The sequence below is a fragment of the Euprymna scolopes genome, chromosome 28, assembly GCF_053919585.1.
Source record: "Euprymna scolopes isolate OS-2025 chromosome 28, ASM5391958v1, whole genome shotgun sequence".
Taxonomy (NCBI): Eukaryota; Metazoa; Mollusca; class Cephalopoda; order Sepiida; family Sepiolidae; genus Euprymna; species Euprymna scolopes.
In genome coordinates, this window is record NC_136509.1 from 61,368,123 (window position 1) to 61,392,736 (window position 24,614).

General features: G+C 31.3%; 2 protein-coding genes across 2 annotated transcripts in view; both read left to right on the forward strand.

Annotated features, from left to right (window-relative positions):
• Nucleotides 1-8,709, forward strand: part of LOC145249673 (uncharacterized) — a 184,000-nt gene extending 175,291 nt beyond the window's left edge. Inside the window, exon 2 of the mRNA XM_080111461.1 lies at nucleotides 8,631-8,709. The gene's annotated coding sequence lies outside the window, so the exon portion shown is untranslated. The remainder of the gene's footprint in view (nucleotides 1-8,630) is intronic.
• LOC145249674 (fatty acid-binding protein, liver-type-like) overlaps nucleotides 1-24,614 on the forward strand; it is a 226,783-nt gene that overhangs the window by 38,883 nt on the left and 163,286 nt on the right. The gene's annotated exons all lie outside the window — the stretch shown is intronic.

Below are 24,614 nucleotides of genomic sequence, written 5' to 3' on the forward strand. Positions count from 1 at the left end.
GAATACGCATTTGCATTATATTACACATTTGTATTAAATTACACATTTGCTTTATAATGCACATTTGTATAATATTTATTACACATTTGCATTATATTACACATTTATATTATATTACACATTTACATTATATTACACATTTATATTATATTACACATTTGCATTATACATATTTGCATTGAAATACAAATTTGCATTACATTACATATTTGCATTATAATTAACATTTGCATTATATTACACATTTGCATTATATTACACATTTGAATTATATTATATTAGACATTTGGATTATATTACACACTTGCATTATATTACAAATTTGAATTATATTATATTACACATTTGCATTATATTACACATTTTCATTATAATACGCATTTGCATTATAATACACATTTGCATTATATTATAGTACATATTTGAATTATATTACACATTTGCATTATAATACACATTGGTATTATATTACACATTTGCATTATATTACACATTTGCATTATATTACACACTTGCATCATATTACACATTTACATTAAAATACACATTTGCATTATATTACACATTTGAATTATATTACACATTTGCATTATATTATATTAAACATTTGCATCATATTACACATTTGCATTATACTACATATTTGCACTATATTACACATTTACCTGACATTACACATTTGCATTGTGTTACATATTTGAATTATATTACACATTTGTATTGTATTTACACATTTGCATTATATTTACACATTTGCATTATAATACACATTTGCATTGTATTACACATTTGCATGAAAATACACATTGGTATTATATTATATATTACCATTATAATACACATTTGTATTATATTACACTTTTGCATTATAATACACATTTGCATAATATTACACATTTGTGTTGTATTACACATTTGCATTATATTAAACATAATTATATTACATTACACATTGGCATTATATTAAACATTTTTATTATATTACACTTTTGTATTATATTAGACATTTGCATTATATTACACATTTGCATCGTATTACACATTTGTATTACACCGTATTACGCATTTGTATTATATTACTAATTTGCATTATATTAAGCATTTTCATTATATTACTAATTTTCATTATATTACACATTTGCATTATATTACACATGTGCATTATATTACACATTAGCGTTATATTACACATTTTTATTATATTATATTACACATTTGTATTATATTACACATTTGCATTATACTACACATTTGCATTATTGTTATGGCTTTCAATAAACCACAAAGAAAACAGAATAATGGAATATAGTTTAAACAATGTATTACTGGAACAACAACGTAAAAAGGTTACAGTTGAATAGAGTAGTAAACGTCACCATCAGCCTAGGGTCGCTCTGGTGTTTAATCCACATCTGGGATCAAAAGGTGTATGGTTTATATTTGGAGGCTGATTCCCCCACAACACCCCCTCCCAAGTTGATTTCCGCGGTTGTGAAAATCAGTATTTCTTCCTTTTGGGGCAGACCACCAAGGGGTCTGTGCGCTTCCTCTTTCTTTCAGAGCGTCTCGGTTCTTACATCCCTTTTTGGGAGGTCTATGTCAAAACAGTCATACACAGTTTCAATCGCCTCTGCCGTCCTGCGGTGGTTCTTCTTGATCTTCGTAGAAGCGTTTCCTGATTTGGTTCAGGTGCCTCTTATGTTGGAACTTTGGGCTCTGAATGGTGTATGTAACATGGCCGATTCTTCGTAAGATCGTGCCCTGTTCCCAAAAAGAAACGTTATTTCTAAAATGTCTAAAATACATGTTATCTCTGAAGTATACCGTTTCGTTGACGTTGTAGAGGTTCTGTTGTGTACTATGTGTTTGGGTAGCAGTTTATCAAATACGGATGTTATTTTCCGTCCAAACATGATTTCTGCTGGGGATCCCACATCTGGTTTGCTCAGATTTCTCGTGATTCTGTAAACGTGCAGAAATTGCTGAAGGGCCTTTTCTGTCAGTGTATCGGACGCCTTTTTTAATGCTCTTTTAAGCGTATCGATGAAGCATTCGGCCTGGCCGTTGCTTCTGGCGTAGTGCTGGGGTGTCGTAATATGCTTGAGTTGATACGTCTCGCAGAATTTTCTGAACTCTGTCGAGGTGAACTGTGTAGCGTTGTCGCTAACCAAACAGTCTACAACCCCAAACCGAGCAAACAATTCCAATAAAAAATTTGTCGTTGTTGCCGTGGTCGTTTTTTGCATCTTAGTACCTCTGGCCATTTAGAGTAAGCGTCAACTACTATCAGACAGTAAAAATCCTCCACAGGTCCCGAATAATCGATGTGGATCCTTGACCATGGTTGTTCAGCCTTAGGCCAAGGTTTATATGTTATCGGTGGTGCTTTTGCAGCCAAAGCACAACCTTTGCATCTGTTCACCATGTCGGTAATATCTTAGCCCATAGCTGGCCAATAGACAAAGCTTCTCATTAGGCTTTTCATTCTGTTTATTCCTGGATGCCCCATGTGAAAATCCCTGAAAGGTTTTTGGGATGACACCCCCTTTCACCGTATAACAGTATTTCGTCGCAACCAGAAAAAAAATGTCTGAATTGGTGTCACCCAGTGCTAATTTCTGCTTCGTGGTTTGAATGAAATTGTCATTTAGGGATTCTGACATAATTTCCTGAAGTGTGACCGGCAGTTCACGGATAATATTGTTTATCATGGTTTTTACATCACTATTAATACGTAGTGCCGCGATTACTGAATCTTCAAGAGGTTCCATTTTGGCAGGAATCAATCTCGATAGACCATCTGCGTGGGCTAGTTGTCTTGATGGGAGATATTGAATTGTAAAATTATAGTTCAGCAGAATAGTTCCCCATCTTAATAGTCGGTTCGCAATGAATGTTGGAAGTCCTTTTTTTGATCCAAAAATGAATATCAACGGCTTATGGTCGGTTTGTAGAAAAAATGTCTTCCGTAAAAGAACCGGTGGAATTTTGAAACTGCAAATATAATTCCTAGGGCCTCTTTCTCGATCTGAGAATAATTCTTTTCCGCTGGCAAGAGAGTCCGTGATGCGAAAGCAATAGACTGTTTCGGGCCATCCAGCATTCGGAATGCACGCTCCGACACCATATTGACTAGCGTCGCTAGCTACTATTATATCCAACTGTGGGTTGAAATGCGCTAGGAATAGTTTTGAAGTAAGGATTCTTTTTATTTCTTGGAATGATGTCTGGCAATCTTCTGTCTACTCCCAAGCCTTATCCCTTTTCAGCAATTCATTAAGTGATGCGCGCAATTTGTGCATATTTAGGATGAACCCCTGGTAATAATTTGCCAAACCTAAAAAAAACTCTGCAATTGAGTTATGTTTACTGGTGCCGGCATTTCTTTAATAGCGGTCGCCCTATCGGGGTCTGGGCGTCTGCCATCTTTATCGATTATTTGACCCAGGTATTTAATTGTTTGTTTTATCTGCTTTGATCTTAAATCAATAATCTTGTATTCGACTGAATACTTGTCTGATGTTTTTCATGTTCCTCCCTGCTTTTGCTCACTATGATAATGTCATCAAGATATGCAATTGCGGTGTCCAAGCCGGACAGCATAGTATGGATTACTTGCTGGAATATTGTGGGTACAACCTTGACACCAAACGCGAGTTTTTCGTATCTGTACAAATCCCGATGAGTGTTAATGCAGAGGGGTTAGCGCTTTTGTCGTTTACCGGAATCTGTAGGTAAGCGTCGCTTAGGTTGATCCTAGAAAAAAAAGCTTGCCACCATTTAATTTCGTGAACACTTCTTCTGGACTAGGTAATGGATAGTGAAAATCTTCTAAGGATCCGTTGAGTCCGGTCGCGAAGTCGGCGCAAACGCGAATTTCCCCGGACCTTTTCTTTACGTAAACTGCCGGAGCAGCCCACTCACTATATTCAACTTTAACCAGTAAACCGATACTTTGTAATCTGTCTAGTTCCTGATTTATTTTGTTCAGGGAAGCGAACGGGACATTGCGTTTCTTTTTAAACACCGTTTTTGTGCCAGGTTACAATTGCGGCCATTCTTGTATATCTCCCCAAGCCAGGAGTAAATACTTTTGTGAATTCTTTTTTAAAACAAGTTATAAGTTTCTCCGTTTCTGCTGGGGGGTATCTATTTTCTTGCAGAATGTGGATATAGGAAGATCCCAGAGACGAAACTCCTCCATGCTGTCAGGAACGAACAGGTTCTCACTATCTTTTAGCATATACAATTTTAGTTTTTTTTGTTTTCCCCCGTAAAGTGACGTTTGTAATTAATTCACCTTCAAAATGAATTTTTGTATGATTAACAGCCGTCGCCTTTCTGTTAACTTTTAACATAGTCGAATTTCGTAATATTTTCCACATTTTGAGATTCATTATTGAAAGATCCGATCCACTGTCTAATTGGAATTTAATAGCCTTGCCGAAAATGCCAACCGTTACATATTTGCGTAGATTTTCATCTACGACGTCCTTCGTTCTGGTTTGACGTACACGGCTTCTATTTTGAGTTTTCCTACAGTGTGCTCATTTATAACCGATCTTATTGCATAAACGGCATCTTTTTTGTTAAAAATTGGCAATCCCAATATATTCCACCACATCTGCAACAAGCGCTCGGTGCTTTTAGTTTTTCTGAGTTTCGGTGGTTAGTGTCTGTGTACTATTTCGACGGGTTTTTCTTAGTTACCTTTTTTTATATTCGCGATGCCTCCTTCGATATTTCTTGCATCTTTTCTATAATTTCTACTTTTTGACAATCCTCAGTCAATTTTTGAAGTGTTAAGTTCGGGTCATTTCCTAATTTTGTAAGGACTCTGCGCCTGATATCCGCATCTTTTCCCGAGGTTAACTCTTGCGTAAACACAAGACATTTAAAGTTGTCTGCTGTTAGTTTAGTTATCAGTGTTTGTTCACTACAGCTGCGTAGGTGGCAAAATCGTCATTATCGTTTTTTCAAACATCTCCAACGCTTATGGAAAAGAGACGTTTTCGTCGAGAAAAGTTCTGTTAACAAATTTACCGTCTCATTGAATGATAAATCTGCTGTTTTCCAAGACAAGATGTAATCCACAAAATTATCATGCTCACCCGTTTCCAATTTTTGTAGTAAAAGTCTGATCAGACCAGTTGCTGCAGTCAATATTAAAAAAATCTTCATGACGCCGAAAATACGCTGCGAATGATTTTTCCTCTTCCTCGTATTTAAAATTGTCTTTCGCGGTCCATATTTTATTCTGAGAAAATGCTGAATTTCTTTCCGCATTCGCATTATTCTTAACAATTTTTGCAAGCAATTCATCTGTTTGTAATTGACGTTCGCCTAACTGTTTTTGAACTTCCTTTTGCTGTTCCTCGGTGCGTATTTAACGTTCGGTCCAGTGTTTTTCGGATTGTGACTGACGCTTTGCGGCATCGATATGCAACTTGGTTAAATGTTCCGACGCTTCTTTCAATTCGCCCATTTTGCTTTGTAAGCATTAGCAATTTCCATATACCACATTTCCAATGACCGTTTTATTCTTTCTTATTTCTTCCTCCAGACAATAAAACGAACAGAAAAAAACAACATAAATATATGAAAAGTTCATTGTCTAAAAAAAAAAAATCAAGTGTATAGCTTTCTCCAGAGAAAAAAGAATAACGCCCGATCTTAGAAGCGAAAACCACAAGTGACGAATTCTTTTTCCAAAAGTATAAAAATTTTTCTTTCTAAGTCGCGACGAACCTTTTTCAGCGCTATCTTTGAAAGTCGTGACGAATTTTTTTTCAACTCTTTTTTTCCCGTAATTATCTGCGTGTTTTTTTCTTTTTCTTTTTTTTAGTTACCGTGAACCTTTCAGTTGCAAGTTTTATGTTAGACACTTCCTTAGACTTGATAACACTTGAGTCCGACGTCGTTAGTATTTTTAGAATACTATTTCCACGCGAGTTTTTTTTTTTCAATGTTGTTACTGGTTTCGATTTTAGTATGCTCCTTGAATCCAATGTCGTCAGTGTTTAGTTTTTTAGAACACTGTTTTAAACGTTAGTACGTTCTTCGAATCCAATGTTGCCAGTATTATGGCTTGCAATAAGCCCCAAATAAAACAGAACAACGAAATAGAGTTTAAACATTGCATTACTGGAACAACAACAACGTAAAAAGGTTACAACTGAAAAGAGTAGTAAACGTCACCGAGCAGGCGAGGGTCGCTCTGGTGTTTAATCCACACCTGGGATCAAAAGGTCTATGGCAGGGGTGGGCAAATTTTTCAGTGCAAGGGCCGCATTAAAAAATTCTAAATTTTACTGGGCCACATAGTATATTTTCCAATATAATTGATATTTAAAAAAGACAAAATAAAAGGATTTCAGAGAAAAAATATAATTAATTTTCATTTATTAGCATTTTAAAGTACTATAGAAGATTCCCATAAAACACATTTATTTGAAAGATACAGTAACTTTAAACTTTAAAAGAAAACAATTTTATTGATATGTATTTTTAAGTATGAGCTTCATATGAAACACATTTGAAAAACAAATAACCTTGTTTGAAGAATAAAAGCAATTCTTAAGTAACTCTATTTAAAGAGATTTAAAAATATCTTATTAATAAATATTTTAGAATAAAATCTTTAAAAGATACACATATAAAGTAACTCGAAGAACAAAAATGAATTTATATATTAAAAAAGAACCGTCACATGAATCAGATTTATTTAAAAATTAAGTAACTCAATTTTAAGAGGAAAACATATTTCTATTGATATTTTAAAACAGTAACTTCATATGAAATATATTTATTTGAAAAACATAATAGCTCAGCAACTGAGCAACAGAAGGATCAAAATGACTCAGGGAGAATGATGCAACTGACTGCAATCATTTACCAGTTTGTTGAAATTAGGTGTCAAGTTGCTTGTACTGATTCTAAACACTGACTGAAGATTTAAGTCTGTGAGAAATGATCTGTTCTTTGACTTGTTAATTTTCAATATGGAAAAAGTCTGCTCACATATGTAAGTTGAAGCAAATAACACAAACGTCTTCCTTGCAAAATTTTTCATATTTTAAAACTTTTCTGGGTGCAGAGATGCATAAAATTCGACTAGTGGTTTATTTTCAAAGAGCCTTTTTAAAGAGTTGTCGGCTTGCAAATCAATAAGATCTACCTGTAGTTCTTTGGCAGCTGTTTGAACGTCACATGCAAAAAGGTGAGCTGAGCAAATCAAACTGTCCTTCAATTGCCTTGAAATCAACAAATCTTCTGATAAATTCCTCTTTTAGAGCCATCAAGTGGGAACTGTATTTGTCTGATAATGCTTGTGTAACAGCTCGTGTTTTCAACAACGAAAAATGAACAAAGTTTTGCTCTTTAAGCTGCTTAACAAAAAGTTTAAGTTCCAATTGAAACGCTTTCACTTCAACATACAATTCATGAGCAAATACACTTTTGCGTTGTAGTTTTGTATTTAACTCACTCAGATTTTGCAATATGTCTACAGCAAATGCAAAACCACAAACCCATTCGTCATACTCCATTTCTTTTAAAAAGTCACAAGGAATTTCTTTCATATTAAAAAACATGACAACCTCTGCTTTAACGTCCCATATTCTCTTCAGTACTTCCCCCACACTTAACCATCGGATATTTGTGTGATACAGCACATCAGTAAAATCTGCCTCGATATCTTACAAGAAACATTGGAACTGCCTGTGTTTCAGTCCCTGTGCTCTTAAGTTCACTGCACGCACTACTGGATCCATAACATGTTTGAGTTTCAAAGATGATTTACAAAGGCTTTCTTGATGCATGATGCAGTAAAAAGACAACACACTGTGCGATGGAAAATCTTCTTTGATTTTTTATTCATCAAGGTCACAAGGCCACAGTGTTTGCCTCTGAGTGAAGGAGCGCCATCAGTTGTAATACTTGCCAGTTTATCCAGGCTTAACCAAGACCTGATTAGACTGCTAATGATACTGTTGTATAAATCGTTTCCAGTGGCTGTGTCTTTGAGAGACTCCATGGATAGTAATTCTTCTGTAATTTCAAAGTTTTTGTCAATTAAAAAATGGATAAGCATCGAAAATTTCACAAAAATCTGACCATTAGTTGATTTTTGCTAGATTTGTTAAACGGATTTTTGCTAGATTTGTTAAACGGATATGTTGTCAATGCTTACTACGGGGGAACGTTATTTTAAAGCGCCAATTATGTAAACACGATTTTCGTTTCACGATTTCATTATTTTCGTACGATGAAAAATTTTTTTTTTAATTATTACTAGTTTATTCTGCCCTTCTTCTTTTAAATGATACAGAAGTTATATTGATAATATTAATTTATAATAAAGTTACATCGTGTTACATATAGGGGGTAATTCTGTGGTGAATTTTGGAGGTGCCTACAGAACTTCTAATTTCGTTCCAGTTCTAAAAATAATTTTCTAATTGAACACGTGACCAAGAAATCGTACGAAAATAAGAAAATGAATATCAATCAATGTTTGAATTTATTTACTGATAACTAAAAAACAATGTTTTTACTTGGCCTTCGGGACAAGATCAAAGTGTAATGTCTGTTCTTCAAATGCTGCACTTCAATTTCTTGTTCTCTTTCAGTGGAGGAGAAATCCTTCACGACTGAGACAATTTTTACTTTTGTTCCTTTTCTCCACGTTAAAAAACGACCCTGGTGTCTAACTCTGTCCGGGGGGGGGGGGGCATTGTAAATAGGAACAACTATTGTGATTTTATTTTCAGAAACAAGAATTATAAACAACAAATCTATAAATATAAAAGCGAAAATGTATGTATGTATGTATGTATGTATGTATGTATGTATGTATGTGTGTATGTATGTATATGTGTATGTATGTATGTATATGTGTATGTATGTATGTGTGTATGTATGTATGTATGTATGTATGTATGTATGTGTGTATGTACGTATGTATGTATGTGTGTTCGCTTTTTCTGTATGTCTACAAAAGGCTTTTGTCGGTTCACAATTTTTTAAAACTTTTATATCACATACAAATCTTAATATCTCACAGTTAACAACGAAGCTCGCCTGTCTATTTAATTTGCTCGATTTCGGGACGATAAATATTCAACAGTGTTGTTGTTATGTTTTTGTTTTCTCTCATACCAAATGCACTCATGCGTTATTTAAAATTATAATTTTATCAATTATCAACATTTATTGTCGTCCTGTGAAATTTTGCAAAATTATAATTTTAAATAACGCATGAGTGCATTTGGTATGACAGAAAACAAAAACATAAAAAAAACTATCAGAATTAAAAAAACAAAACAAAAAAGTAACGAAGAATCGAATCGCTCCCTGTTTTTTAATTTTTTTTGTTTTGTTTTAATTATTGTTTTCATTACTCCAAAAAACATCGTTAAAATAAGAACAAAAAAAATATTGTAATTTACTAATAAATTAAAAGCGAAATACTTTTTTGGCGCGAGAGATGCCTTGTGCTAACAATCTCTAGTTAACTCATTTTTAATTTTTTTAATTTTTACTTAGAAATTCTAAAATCAATCATTAAGAGAAAAAGTAATCACTAAATAAATTTATTAATCAATTTTATTGAAAAATCCGCTATCGTTTATCAAGAATCTTTTTAATTTCATTTTTTGTTAGTTGTTTTTCGGAGGGAGATATAGTTTTTACCCCCCCCACTCTCTCTTTAAATTATATTTTTAAAAATATTAAAATTTATTATTTTCTTTTTAAAACCAAATCTCCCTCAGTAATTTCTTTAATTTTCTATTTTTTAGCGATTATCAAGACCCCTAAGATGTAATACACCCTCATGTCGGACATTATTTCTCGTTCTCACGTAACACTCGACATGTTTTTTGTTTGTTTTCTGTGTTTTTTTTTCTTTACCGAATAAGCGATTCCAAATAAATTAAACAACAAACAACATAGTCGGCGAGGTAGAAAAATCGATTTTACCCTTTTATAAACAACAGTAAATAAGTAAATTCGTTTTATATTGATATAAAAAAATATGCGGTCTCGTTTATGAACATGATAAACGCTTTAAAATAAGTGAAACCACTAAGAACTTAGCCAGTTAGGTAGAAAACGGACACTTAGAAACTCGATTTTATTTAAAGAAAAAAAAACATTAAACAAGTAAAAATATTTTTTTTAAATATTATGGGGGGCTATAGTCTATTTTAAAAAAACAATATCTCCTTCAAGAACGATCATAAAATGTGTTTTCAATCGGTATTTATTCAATAAGGGACCAGTTTTCCTATCTAACGAAAGAGTACGAGTTTTCTGGGTACGAGTTTTCCGGAGACGAGTTTTCCGGGCACGTACAGGTAATACAAACGCCATTTTTTTAAAACGAAAAAATAAAATTTGTTTTTAATTTTAACGGGAATAATATTTTTTTTATTGTTATTAACATGAAAATGGATTTTATAAATTTATTTTAAATCATTGATACCAATCAAAAATGGCTTCATTTCCCGTTAATTTAACTTTGTTTTTGATTGGTATTAACATGAAACGATAAAATTTATAAATCTATTTTAAATTATTTGTTTTTTTATATTTTTTTTTCGGTAAATTATTTTTTCGCTGAATTTGTTTTTTCTATTAAAATTGACTTATTTCACGCATTTGTCGTTTATAACAAAAAAAATCAGTAAACTAGAACGAAATTAGAACTTCCGTTCCATTTTTGTGACAACCGAAAAGCATAGCGTGCTTATCCATATTTACCACAATGTTGATTCAATTTACGAAAATATTAAAAAAAGAAGTAAAATGAGTACTTGAAAATATAGTTATCGAAAACATAACAAAAAAATTAGAAACGGCATGAAACAAATCGAAGATTCGATTGGTATTCACACATTTTTGCAATTTTTTTTAAACACCCACAAAATGTTACATTTTATAGACTTTTTGCATATATTGAATTAATTTTTGGTCATTTATAGAAAAATGGAAAACAAGATTAAAAGTGTGTTTTAATACATATTTTATAAATCAGTTAATTTATTTTAATCAGTAATAAATGTACAAAATTGACTAATATATATATATATATATATATATATATATATATATATATATATATATATATATATGTATGTGTGTGTGTGTGTGTGTGTGTGTGTGTGTGTGTGTGTGGGGGCGTCCTGCAATATTTTAAATTTTAGATATTATTTCAATCAAGATATTTTGAACGAGTAAATATTTGACAAAACGGGTCAATATTGATTACATTTTTTAAAAATATTTTGCTTGAATTTGCATAAAACCCTCTTATTGATGTTCTAAAAAGTTTGACTTACGAAATTACATAATGGGAATTTAAATTTACTAAATTTTTGTAACAAATTAGCATAATTACAGATGTAAACAAAATAATTAGTCAATATTGTTACTTACTAAAATGCTTGGCAATGAATTTATAAGATGTCCTTTCTTTAGAAATTCTAAATATCATGAAAATTTTAGTGTATTTTAGGAGTAACGGAGATGGGAGAGAGTTCGCTAAGACTTGACCGGTCGGTCGGCTGTACCCCAGACTACAAGCGCCAGATTTTATGGTCCCCACAATATTTTTAGTATATCAAAATAATTTATTGCCTGTTTTCGGCCAGGCAAAAGTTTCGGGCACGGAAAATCAAAAGGGATCCAATAAAGCTACGCCAGGCAGTCTAGCTGGGAACCAAGTGTAATCTTACCAGTCCCCATAAAACAGTCATATTTTAATGTGTAATTCGTAAGGTTTCTTCGTTTTCTTTTACTTTATTTGTTTTTCTTTCTTCAGAAATTTAATTAGATTGTTAACGAAGGTATATTTTCATCGCCAAATTTTCATTTTTTGCAAGGATCTGCCCGTACGTGTGTCCGCCAGTCCGCACAGCTATGAGAAAACCACAATTTAATATTCAGTACTTGGAGGGCCGCATGAATTCCTTTGGCGGGCCGCATGCGGCCCGCGGGCGGTAGTTTGCCCAACCCTAGTCTATGGTTTATATAATGGATAGAACAGTCCACAACAATTATAATACACATTTGTATTATTTTTCACATTTGCATTATATTACACATTTGTATTACATTACACGTTTGCACTATATTACACATTTGCATTATATATTATTACACATTTGCATCATATTACACATTTGCATTATATTAAACATTTGCATTATAATACACATTTGTATTATATTACGCATTTGCATTATATTATACATTTACATTATAATACACATTTGCATTATAATACACATTTGCATTATTATTACACATTTGCATTATATAACACAGCAGCATTATATTACACATTAGCATTATATTATATTACACATTTGCATTATATTACATATTTGCATTATATTACACATTTGAACTCTTTTTTAAAATATTTATATTGCACAATTGAATCATAAATACGCAATTGTATTTTATTACACATTTGCATTATAATTATTACACATTTGCACATTATTACATATTCATATTATATCACAAATTTGCATTATAACACACATTTGCATTATAATACAGATTTACATTATATTACATACTTGCATTATATTATATTACACATAATTACAATTTGAACTATATTACACATTTGCATTATATTACAAATTTGAATTATAATATATTAGACATTTGCATTATATTACACATTTGCATTATATTACAAATTTGAATTATAATATATTACACATTTGCATTATAATACACATTTGCATTATATTACATACTTGCATTATATTATATTACACAAGTGCATTATATTACATATTTTAATTATAATTACAATTGGAACTATATTACACATTTGCATTATATTACAAATTTGAATTATAATATATTAGACATTTGCATTATATTACACATTTGCATTATATTACAAATTTGAATTATAATATATTACACATTTGCATTATAATACACATTTGCATTATATTACATACTTGCATTATATTATATTACACAAGTGCATTATATTACATATTTTAATTATAATTACAATTGAAACTATATTACACATTTGCATTATATTACAAATTTGAATTATAATATATTAGACATTTGCATTATATTACACATTTGCATTATATTACAAATTTGAATTATAATATATTACACATTTGCATTATAATACACATTTGCATTATATTACACATTTGCATTATATTACATATTTGCATTATATTACATATTTGAATTATATTACGTATTTGAATTATATTACACATTTGCACTATATTATATATTAGGATTATAATACACATTTGCATTATATTACAAATTTCCATTATAATACACATTTGCATTATATTATATTACACATTTGTATTACATTACACATTTGCGTTATATTGATCATTAGCATTATATTACACATTTGCATTATATTAGAAATTTGCATTGTAATGGATAATTGTATTATATTATATTACACATTTGCAATATATTACACATTTATATTACATTACACATTACCCTTATGATACACATTGGCATTATATTTTATAACACAGTTGCATTATATTACACATATTTATTGTATTACACATTTGCATTATATTACACATAAGCATTATATTACACATTTGTATTATATTATATTACAAACTTGTATTATATTACACATTGGCATTATATTATATAAGACATTTGCATTATAATACATATTTGCATTATATTACATATTGCATTATATTACACATTTGCATTATATTATTTTACACATCTGCATCATATTACACATTTGCGTCATATTACACATTTGAATTATATTACACAATTGCATTGTAATTCGCATTTGTATTTTATTATACATTTGCATTATAGTTATAAAATATTTTTATTATATTACACATTTATATTATATTACACATTTGCATTATACTACATATTTGCATTATATTATAGAACGCATGGGCATTATATTACATATTTTCATTATAATTCACATTTGCATTATATTACACATTTGCATTATATTACAAATTTGAATTATATTATATTCCACATTGTCATTATGTTAACTAATTGCAAAATATTATATTACACATTTGCATTATATTACACATTTGCATTATAATACACATTAACATTATATTATAACACAAATTTACATTATAATACACATTTGCAGTATATTACACATTTGCATTATATTTCACAATTGCATTATATTATGCATTAGCATCATATTACACATTTGCATTATAATACAAATTTTCATTGTATTACTCATTTGCATTATATTGCACATAAGCATTATATTATATATTTGAATTATATTACACATTTGCATTATATTGCACATTTGCATTATATTATTATTAGCATTATAATACACACTTGCATTATAATACACATTTGCATTATAATACACATTTGCATTACATTACAAATTTCCATTTTAATACACATTTGCATTTTATTATATTACACATATGTATTATATTACACATTGGCGTTATATTACACATTAGCATTATATTACACATTTGCATTAAATTGCACATTTGCATTGTAATGCACATTTGTATTATACTATATTACACATTTGCAATATATTACACATTTATAGTACATTATTATACACATTTACATTATATTATATTACACATTTGCATTATATAAAACATTTGCATTATATTAAACATTTTCATTATATTACACCTTTGTATTATATTACACATTTGCATTATATTAAACATTTTCATTATATTACATATTTGTATTATATTACACATTAGCATTATATTACATATTTGTATTACATTATATTAAACTTTTGTATTATATTAATAATTTGCATTATAATACACATTTCAGTATTTTTAACATTAGCATTATATTAAACATTTGTATTACATTACACATTATTGTATTATATTACATGTTTGAATTATATTACACATTTGCATTATATTATATTACACATTTGCATTATATTGCACATTTGCATTATATTGCACCTTTGCATTATATTAGACATTTGCATAAAATATACATTTGTATTATATTAAACCTTTATTACGCATTACCATTATATTATATTACAAATCTAGATTATAATACACTTTGGCATTATATTACACATTAGTATTAGATAACACATGTGCATTATATTATATTACACATTTGCATTATATTTCACATTTGAATTATATTACACAATTGCATTATATTATAATACACATTTGCATTATATTTCACATTTGCATTTTTATACAAATTTGCATTAAAATATACATTTGCATAATATTACACTTTTGAATCATATTACACTTTTGCATTATAATTAACATTTGCATCATATTACACATTTGCATCATATAATATTTCACATTTACTTTATATTACATATTTGCTGTATATTACACATGTCCATTATATTATATAACACAATCACATTATGTTACACATTTGCATGTTAATACACATTTGCAGGATATTATAATACATATTTGTATTATATTACACATTTTGTTATATTACACGTTAGCATTATATTACACATTTGCATTATGTTACGCATTTTCATTATGATAAATGTTTGAATAATAATACTGATTGTCATTATATTACACATTTGCATTATATTACAAAATCGCATTATGTTACACATTTGCATTATATTACAAAATCGCATTATGTTACACATTTGCATTATCTTATACATTTACATTATATTATATTAAACATTTCTATTATATCAAACATTTTAATTATATTACACATTTGCATTATATTACACATTTGCAATTTAATACATATTTTCATTATATTAAATATTCACATAATATTTTATTACACATTTGCATTATATTCACATTGTCGTCATATTACACATTTGCATTATATTATATTACACATTTGCATTATAATACACATTTGCATTATATTACACATTTCCATTATATTACATATTTAATACATATTTTCATTATATTACATATTCACATAATATTTTATTACACATTTGCATTATTTTACGCATTTGCATTATATTACACATTTGCTTTATATTATATTACACATTTGAATTATATTTCATATTTGCATCATATTACACATTTGCATTATATTTCATATTTGCATTATATTACACATTTGAATTATATTTCATATTTGCATTATATTACACATTTGAATTATATTTCATATTTGCTTTATATTATATTACACATTTGAATTATATTTCATATTTGCATTATATTACACATTTGAATTATATTTCATATTTGCATTATATTACACATTTGAATTATATTTCATATTTGCATTACATTACACATTTGCTTTATATTATATTACACATTTGCTTTATATTATATTACACATTTGAATTATATTTCATATTTGCATTATATTACACATTTGCTTTATATTATATTACACATTTGCTTTATATTATATTACACATTTGAATTATATTTCATATTTGCATTATATTACACATTTGCTTTATATTATATGACACATTAGCATTATATTACACATTTGCATTATGTTATGTTGCACATTTTCATTATGTTATATTACACATTTGCGTTATATTACACATTAGCAATCTATTACGCATTTGCATTTAATTACACATTTGCATTTTAATGCACATCTACCTGTGTTTGGTCGTACAGTACCACCTTTTTTATTCATATCGTGATCTGTTGTCATTTTGTTGATGCTTTCCCGAATTTCTCTTGAAATGTGGTGCCGTCTGTCGGTTTGCTACACCTCCATATTAAATGAAATTTTCATCGAGAAATGCATCAATTAATCTCGTTTAAGTTGCGTCACTGCCGCGATTAAGTTTTGAATGAAAACCATTTCGCGTATCTGTAATGTAATTATCATGACCCATATTGATGCATTTACGTGGCACATTTTCTTTGCTGAACGCACAAAAGACACATAGAATTACAAAATACACGGATTAAAACAAAGCAACGCATTTGTTTTTATTCAATGACACCACATTTCGTTAAACAATAAATTTCTATCTTATGATATCACGTCACTCTTTCTATTTTCAGCCCCTTTATATATTCTGTTTCGATTCTCCTTAGTTCAATGAAACACAAACAACATCAAATTGTTTATCCCTTCTCACACATTTATTCTATTAACTGAGTAACTGTGAGAATTAACGTTGCCATTCTCTCGTTTATCTTCTCTTTCTTTTTTGTTTTCTGAAGCATTTACTTCCGTTTTCACTAAATGAACGTCTTTCATTTTGTTTTCGATCAACCATACGCAAATTGTGTTCGGTAAACAAGTAACCACCACCCCTTAACTATTTCAATCTACCAACAAAGCATGAAAATATCTGCTATTGTTTTTTTACGGATTAATTCATTGGAATAGAGGAATAAAATCCCTTATCTATTGACATAGAATCATTCAAATTTCTATTTTTTCGCTTTCTTTGGTTCCGATTAGTTTATTATTACACCGTTTACGTCTTTTACTACTTCGGCATGTGAATTAAAAACACGACGAGCTGTTAGAAATGGTTATGGTAAACATTAGTTGAAAAATAAGGTCGCTTTAACTGGATTTTAATACTTAACTGATATATATATATATATATATATATATATATATATATATGTGTGTGTGTGTGTGTGAGAGAGAGAGGGAGAACATTTGCATTAGCGAAAAAAACGATACATTACCTAGAAAATGAAAAGTCTTTTCAATAAAACTGATATTAAGTTTTTCCAATTAAATCGAATGTTGCTATATAGTAAAACGTAGTTCAATTCAATCAATAAAAATATGGCAACTCTGAAAACAAAAAGTTCAAACAAAACTTTTTTGACGAAATATCAAATGCTGATATTTATACAGGGTGACTCCCCCCCAAAACGGGTCTCAACTCTAATTAGGCACCGTTTCTTAGTGTTTTGTCCGAATGAAATGAAACTTTGGTCATAACTAGTTTATTATATTCAAAACATCACATCAAAACACTAGGGTCTTTGGCCTTTTTTTTCTCCGTCCTACAGCATATGTTCTAGATGGCCTCCATTTAGCTTTTGTTTTGTTTTTTTGGGTCACTCTGTATTAATAAACAAATATAATAATTAATTTAATTGAGAACATTTGGACACCTGAAAATGCTATGAAATGATAAAATCATTTTTATTTACTTTTTTGTTTTTGTTAAAGACTGAATTTTTGCAAAAAACATGGCTGTATCAAAGAGAGGATAGTCCGATTTAGTTTTCTGTTCTTTTTCTTCATAATATTATTATTAAAGGTCGAGCTCCTCAAAGAGAAAAAAAAAGTCTTGTATCGGCGTTTTTTGAAATCCTTCTGTGTAATCGTTTGGTTTAAGCGCGAAATTTAAGAAATAGAAAGTCACACATTTTAGAAAACATTTTTTATAAATTTAAATGAGAATATTTGTAATTTGAATTTATAAATTTAAATGAGAATATTTGAAAACAAAAAATGATAAAATCATTTATATTTACTTTTTTTATTGTTGTTATTTCCGAATTTTCACAAAAACAAGGCTGTATAAAAGAGAGGATAATCCGATGTAGTTTTCTTTTCTTTTTCTTCATAATGTTATTATTAAGAGGTCGAGCCTCCCGAGGAGACAAATACGACTTGTGTCTGTGCTATTTGAAATCTGTGTATGTAATCGCCCAGTTTAAGCGCGAAATTTAAGAAATTTGTTTTTATTAATAATGTTTCAATAGTTAAACATTTTTTAAGTGAATGTATTTATGAATTGAAAATAAGATTATAAATTTATTTTTTGTGAGAGAACTATCGCAAGGCATCAAGTCAGGTGAAAATTTACAAACATACTTTTCACACTTATTTTGCGGCAAAGTTATCAATAACTCTATCAAAATTCACTCTATCGACAAGTTCTCTCTCTATGGAGAGGGTTGCTAAGTCTGTAAGCCTTGTCTGGCTAAATTTTGAACGAAAGTAGTTTTTATGAGTTTAAGTTTCGAGAAAGAGCGCTCGCAGCTGGCAACGCTAATAGCTCGGGTAAGGAGATGCGCAGCAAGATCACAATATTAGGGACGGAATCCCCTAGGTGGAATCCCTGTATAAAGTTTAAAAGTTCAAATTGATTTTGTCGTTTCCTGATATTACGTAACGGCACCAAAAAAGGCTCTAAAATGGGGCTCTAAAAAGAGTCCTGTTGTGTAATGTGTATGTAAATATATTTCATAACGACATATATGTTGAATAGTTGGGTTTTATATTTTATCCGTGTATTCATGAACGTGTAAATACGTGTACATATATACGTTGTATCATTTAGTTGATAGTCTAGTGTGTATACAGGGTGACTAAAAAAACGTGCTCCAGATCTAATTAAGCCTCGTTTCTTAGTGTTTTGTCCTATTTAAATGAAACTTTGGTCATAACTAGTTTATTATATTCAAACAATCACATCAAAACACTAGGATCTTTGGCCTTTTTTTCTTTTTTCTCCGTTCTACAGCATATGTTGTAGATGGTCTCTTTTGTTTTTTTGAGGTCACCCTGTATTTTAACATTTATGCAGCAGTTCCAACAGGAAAAGATTGGCGTGGACGTGTCGAAACAGTTGTAGACAAGCAGTTGTTTTTAACAGATGTAAGTAACACAAAACATACCTGAATTATTTGCGAACATTTATTTTCATGATCCAGCCGGAATCTCCAGAGATTACACGTTTTTACATCTTGGCTGCCTGAAATGACGCCGCTCCCTGCGTCAGGAGACCAACTCCCCTTTTTGAGTCATCCGTTCTACGTCCAGCTAACAACTGTCCCCAAATCTACATTTCATCACGTGTTTCATTACTTGTATCCGACCAACAGCTGATGTAACCCCAATCGAGTTATTTGCTTATGCAAACCACAAATCATGTTTATATCTATTTTCTATTTTCACATTCCTTCTGCGATATTATTATATTATATGTCAATCATTTTTCCCCAATTTAATTGTTTATTTTTCTAATCATTATAATTGATCCAGCGATTCGTCGTTGCTCGAATCAATTAATAAAAATAATTTTGATTTCGTTTATCAACGTCTCTCTGGAAAGGGATGGGATTCATTTTCATAGGATTTCCCTTAATCCCGGCTTCAAAGATCAACGGTTTTCCTAAGGATGCTGGTAGTACCTACAATTGCAGAGATCTGAAGGCCGCCTAAAACATCGGGGATTTGTAGTTTTTTCAATTGCCCTTCCACACGACTTGATACTACTCCTAGTGTACCAACTACAACCGGGATTATGTGTGTTTTAACCCCGTATATACGCCTTATCTCCAAGGCCAATGGAGCATAATTGCTCCACTTCTCATTCTCCTTCTCTCACACATTCCTGTCCCAGGGTACTGAAAAGTCTACAATCTGCCATTTTTTTAGACCCTGTTACTGCCGACCAAATCCGGACGATTATGTTCCGATTGCTTGGTCGTTATGACACTTTTGTCCCATCATACGTCTACCTTGCCATCCTCACTTGTTCTCACTTCATCAGGCACCTCCTCAAACCATTTTCCAGCACACTTCACCCCAACCCACTTACACACCTCCCAGTATATCCGGAGTCCCATGCGATCGTGTCTTTTGCGGTACTCTCTCTGGGCCAGTCCACTACACCCTGCTGCAAGGTGCGCAATTGACTTTGAGGTCTTACCACAAATCCGGCATTGTGCAGCAACTTCCTCTCCTAGAACCACTTTTTTGAACAATCGTGTTCCTAATGCTTGCTCTTGTGCTGCACAAACAAAAGCTTCAGTACTCTCAGCTAGATACCCAGCTCTAAGCCATTGACATGATCTTTCATCAGCCACTTCTGCTATATCCTGGAAGAACCTTCCATGCATTTTCTTCCTAGCCAGTTCCTCTTCCCTTTCTCTATCCATACGTTTCACATAATCAGCCTTGGTCTCACATACCTTCACTTTATTGGCCACAACCTTAAGCATCCACTCCTCACTTCTAACCACATGCTCCTTCAACGACATCTCCTAGGTTCTTACACAATCTTTTACACTTTTCAATCCTCTCCCACCGTCTTTCCTCTTTTGATACCGACTTGCTACGCTACTTCGAATGTGAAATATACCAAACATTGCTAAAAACTTTTCTTGTTTTGATATCAATGGCATGCAAATCCTTGTCAGACCATTCTAAAATTCCCGCACTGTATCTCAAAACACTGACTGCCCATGCATTCACTGCTTTCATTAGGTTTCCTCCATACAGTTTCGACTTTGCAATTAGTTTCACTCTTCTAAGATAACCCTTCCTGACTTTCTCCTTCATTTCTCTGTTCATGATTCCTGCACCCTCCAACACTCCCAAATACTTATATCCTTATATTTCTTTCATGACTTCTCCATTTGGCAGCACTATTCCATTCGAATGAACCTTTACTCTTCTTTTCATCACCAGCACCGCGCATTTACTCATCCCAAACTCCATCACAATGTCTTCTGAGTACGTCCCCACAAGTTATACCAGTCTCTCCATTTCCTTTTCATTTCTATCGAATATTTTCAAATCATCCATAAACAGTAGATGGTTGAGGCGTCTGTCACCAGATTCAAAGTAATATCCCAGATTTTATCACTTCAAGAGGATGCTCAGTGGCATCATTATCATTAAAAAAAGAGGTGGCGATAACGAATCTCCTTGAAATATTCCACGTTTAATGCCAACCTTCCCCATCACCTCTCTGTTTGCTGTCAGCACCGTTTTCAATTGAGCCATACCAAAAGCCCTACCACATTTTCAGCAACCTTCATCATCAATAGTGTTTCACGTATCCATGAATGAAGAACCATGTCGTAAGCCTTTCTGTAATCGATCCATGCTATGCTCAGATTCTTCTTCTTCTTCTTCTTCTTCTTCTTCTTCTTCTTCTTCTTCTTCTTCTTCTTCTTCGCATCCTGCATTAATACTTCATCAATTAGTAGTTGCTCTTTGGAACCTCTCGAGCCTTTCCGGCACACTTCTGTTCGTCAGGAAAAACACCATTACTCTCAAGATGTTCATAAATTTTCTCCGCAAATATTCCAGTCAACAGTTTCCACATCAATGGCAGACATGTAATTGGTCTATAATTATTGGCATCTGTTCCCCTTGCAGGATCTTTCCTAATAATAATAATAATAATAATAATAATAATAATAATAATAATAATAATAATAATAATAATAATAATAATAATGCTTTGACCCTTGGCTCTGCTTGCCACAGTTAACACAGATACTATGCTATGATCACATCCCAAAGCGTCACAACATTAAACTGAAGCTTTCACAAAATACTGTAATCTCTTCTTTTCGGCAAATAATTTATCTTTTTCTATATCCTCGTCAAGCTGACAATCATAATTATCATCAAGCATATTTGACGGTGTAAGAAAAGCGTATTTACTTGCAAGATTGTGAACTTGTTGAAATCAGCAAGATATTTCTTCAGTCAACCTTTCTATGACAGGCAAAATTTCCCATCTAAACTCTGTATGAAACCCCAGTGCTGCATCACCACCCATTCGTTATTTTTGCGGATACGATGCTCCGTGCTTATCCCAATTTCAGAGCAGAGTTTTTTGACTCGTCTATTGCAGTGTCCACAATTCTGAAGAAGGCAATCTCTCAACGACGTCAGCCTGACAGAACTTTGTTGCAGATCCAGCCCCTTTTCTTTAAGATACTTCTGGGCATCATTGATTTCTGGGAGAATAGTTTTCCAAAAGCTCAGAAATAAAAGAAACGGAAACGACAATACCGAGTTGAGAATTAAAGATGCATCTGATCTTGTAGTTGCATTTTCTCCTTCTGTAAGTTGTTCCAGGGCAATGACGACTCCAATAATTTTTTACCACATCATTTACAGCATCTGCTCGACTACTCCATGTAATTTTCATGATCTGCTTGATACTTAGACCAGTCAACTGAATGAAAACGTCCCAGTGATGTGTAGATGCAGAAAAGAACGAGAATAACTGGTCCAGTATGCCAAAAATGTAACAGAGTGAACCGCTACAGAAGCGGCATGTACGCAAGCCAGATTTAATGAATGGTTAGTGCATGCCACAAATAGAGCTTTTGAATTGATTTCGGAGATTCGTTTCTGCACACCCGATCGGTGGCCTGCCATAATAGCAGCATTGTCGAATGTCTGGCATATACAGTCACCAATCTGAATCCCATCATTCTCCAGTTCTCTCAAAATACGTTGAGAAATGTCCTCCGGGCTTTTACCTTTTATCTCGATGGAGCGGAGAAACGACTCCTCCACTGTCAATTTATTTTCATCAATTTTTACGTAGCGCAACACCTCACTCATCTGGTCCTTGTGAAATACATAAGGAGTGCTATGAAACTTATGCAAAACGATTTGCTTTCTTTTATCTGATCGATGAATAAATTCTGTAAGCTTTTTTTTTAGGGGGGGGGGGTCTAGCGATTACACATAGTTTTATAACCTTGCCAGTTAGACTTCGACTGAGTGAACATTTCTACAATGTAAGAGTAGCCTGGAAATGATGATTATTCATCATTTTAAGTTAACTTAATGCAGGAAAATTGAAATTTAAAAATAATTGTTTGTGCTTTTTTTTCCGGCAAGATTTTGAAGGTGCCCATATGCAATCGCATAAAACAAAATGAAAGTCGAATAAAACAAAACGAAAATATCATTTTTGCCAAGGGTGTTGGTCTAAAATTCTTACAACATTAGTAAAAAGTATTGCCATTATAATTATCTGTACCGTTTTTTGCTTCGTTTTTTTTTTTTTGCATTCAGGAAAATATTGATGATTAGGGTAAACACATGAACATTCTTTGGTAGAGAGAACGTATAGAATGGTTAAGGATACATTCACATCCATTAAGAATTGTTTTCTATATAGTAACTATGTTATTTAGACCCTCATGTTTAAAATAGAGAGGGGAGTTTGTTAACTATACTGTTCCTATATCGTTTTATTTTGCATATCGTTAATTATTTTCAATTGTTTATGAAATATTCAAATAGCATTTTGCCAACAACAAATTCAAATCGGCTTTGTTTTAAAAGAGAAATGCATCTTTAACTGTTTCATTATTTTCAATCAATTAAAAGGAAAACATTCGAGAAAAATATTTAGAACCTTCCCGCGTATATTTAATACATGCACCCCCACACACACGCTAAGTGCATTTTTGTTTGCGAAAATATATGCAGACATAAGAAGGTTTTCGAGTAATTCGAAAAAAAAAGACAAAACAAATCAGTAATTAAATATTTCGAAATTTAAAAAGAATCGGAATCGGGAATTTAAGACACAATCGGAATCGGCAAAACATTTGGACTCACCCACTCAGTAGTATGTACACATATATACATATATATGCGTACATGTACACACCCACACACTGATATATATACACTTGTGCCCGATATTATTCATACCCCCCCCCCTGAAAATTGAGTTTATTAGGTGTAACTTTGTAAGAATTTATTGTTTACGTCCATATTGATACATATTCTTAATAAACCTCTTCTGATCATTTTCGTCATTTTAAAATCTCGGGATACTTGTAATAAAA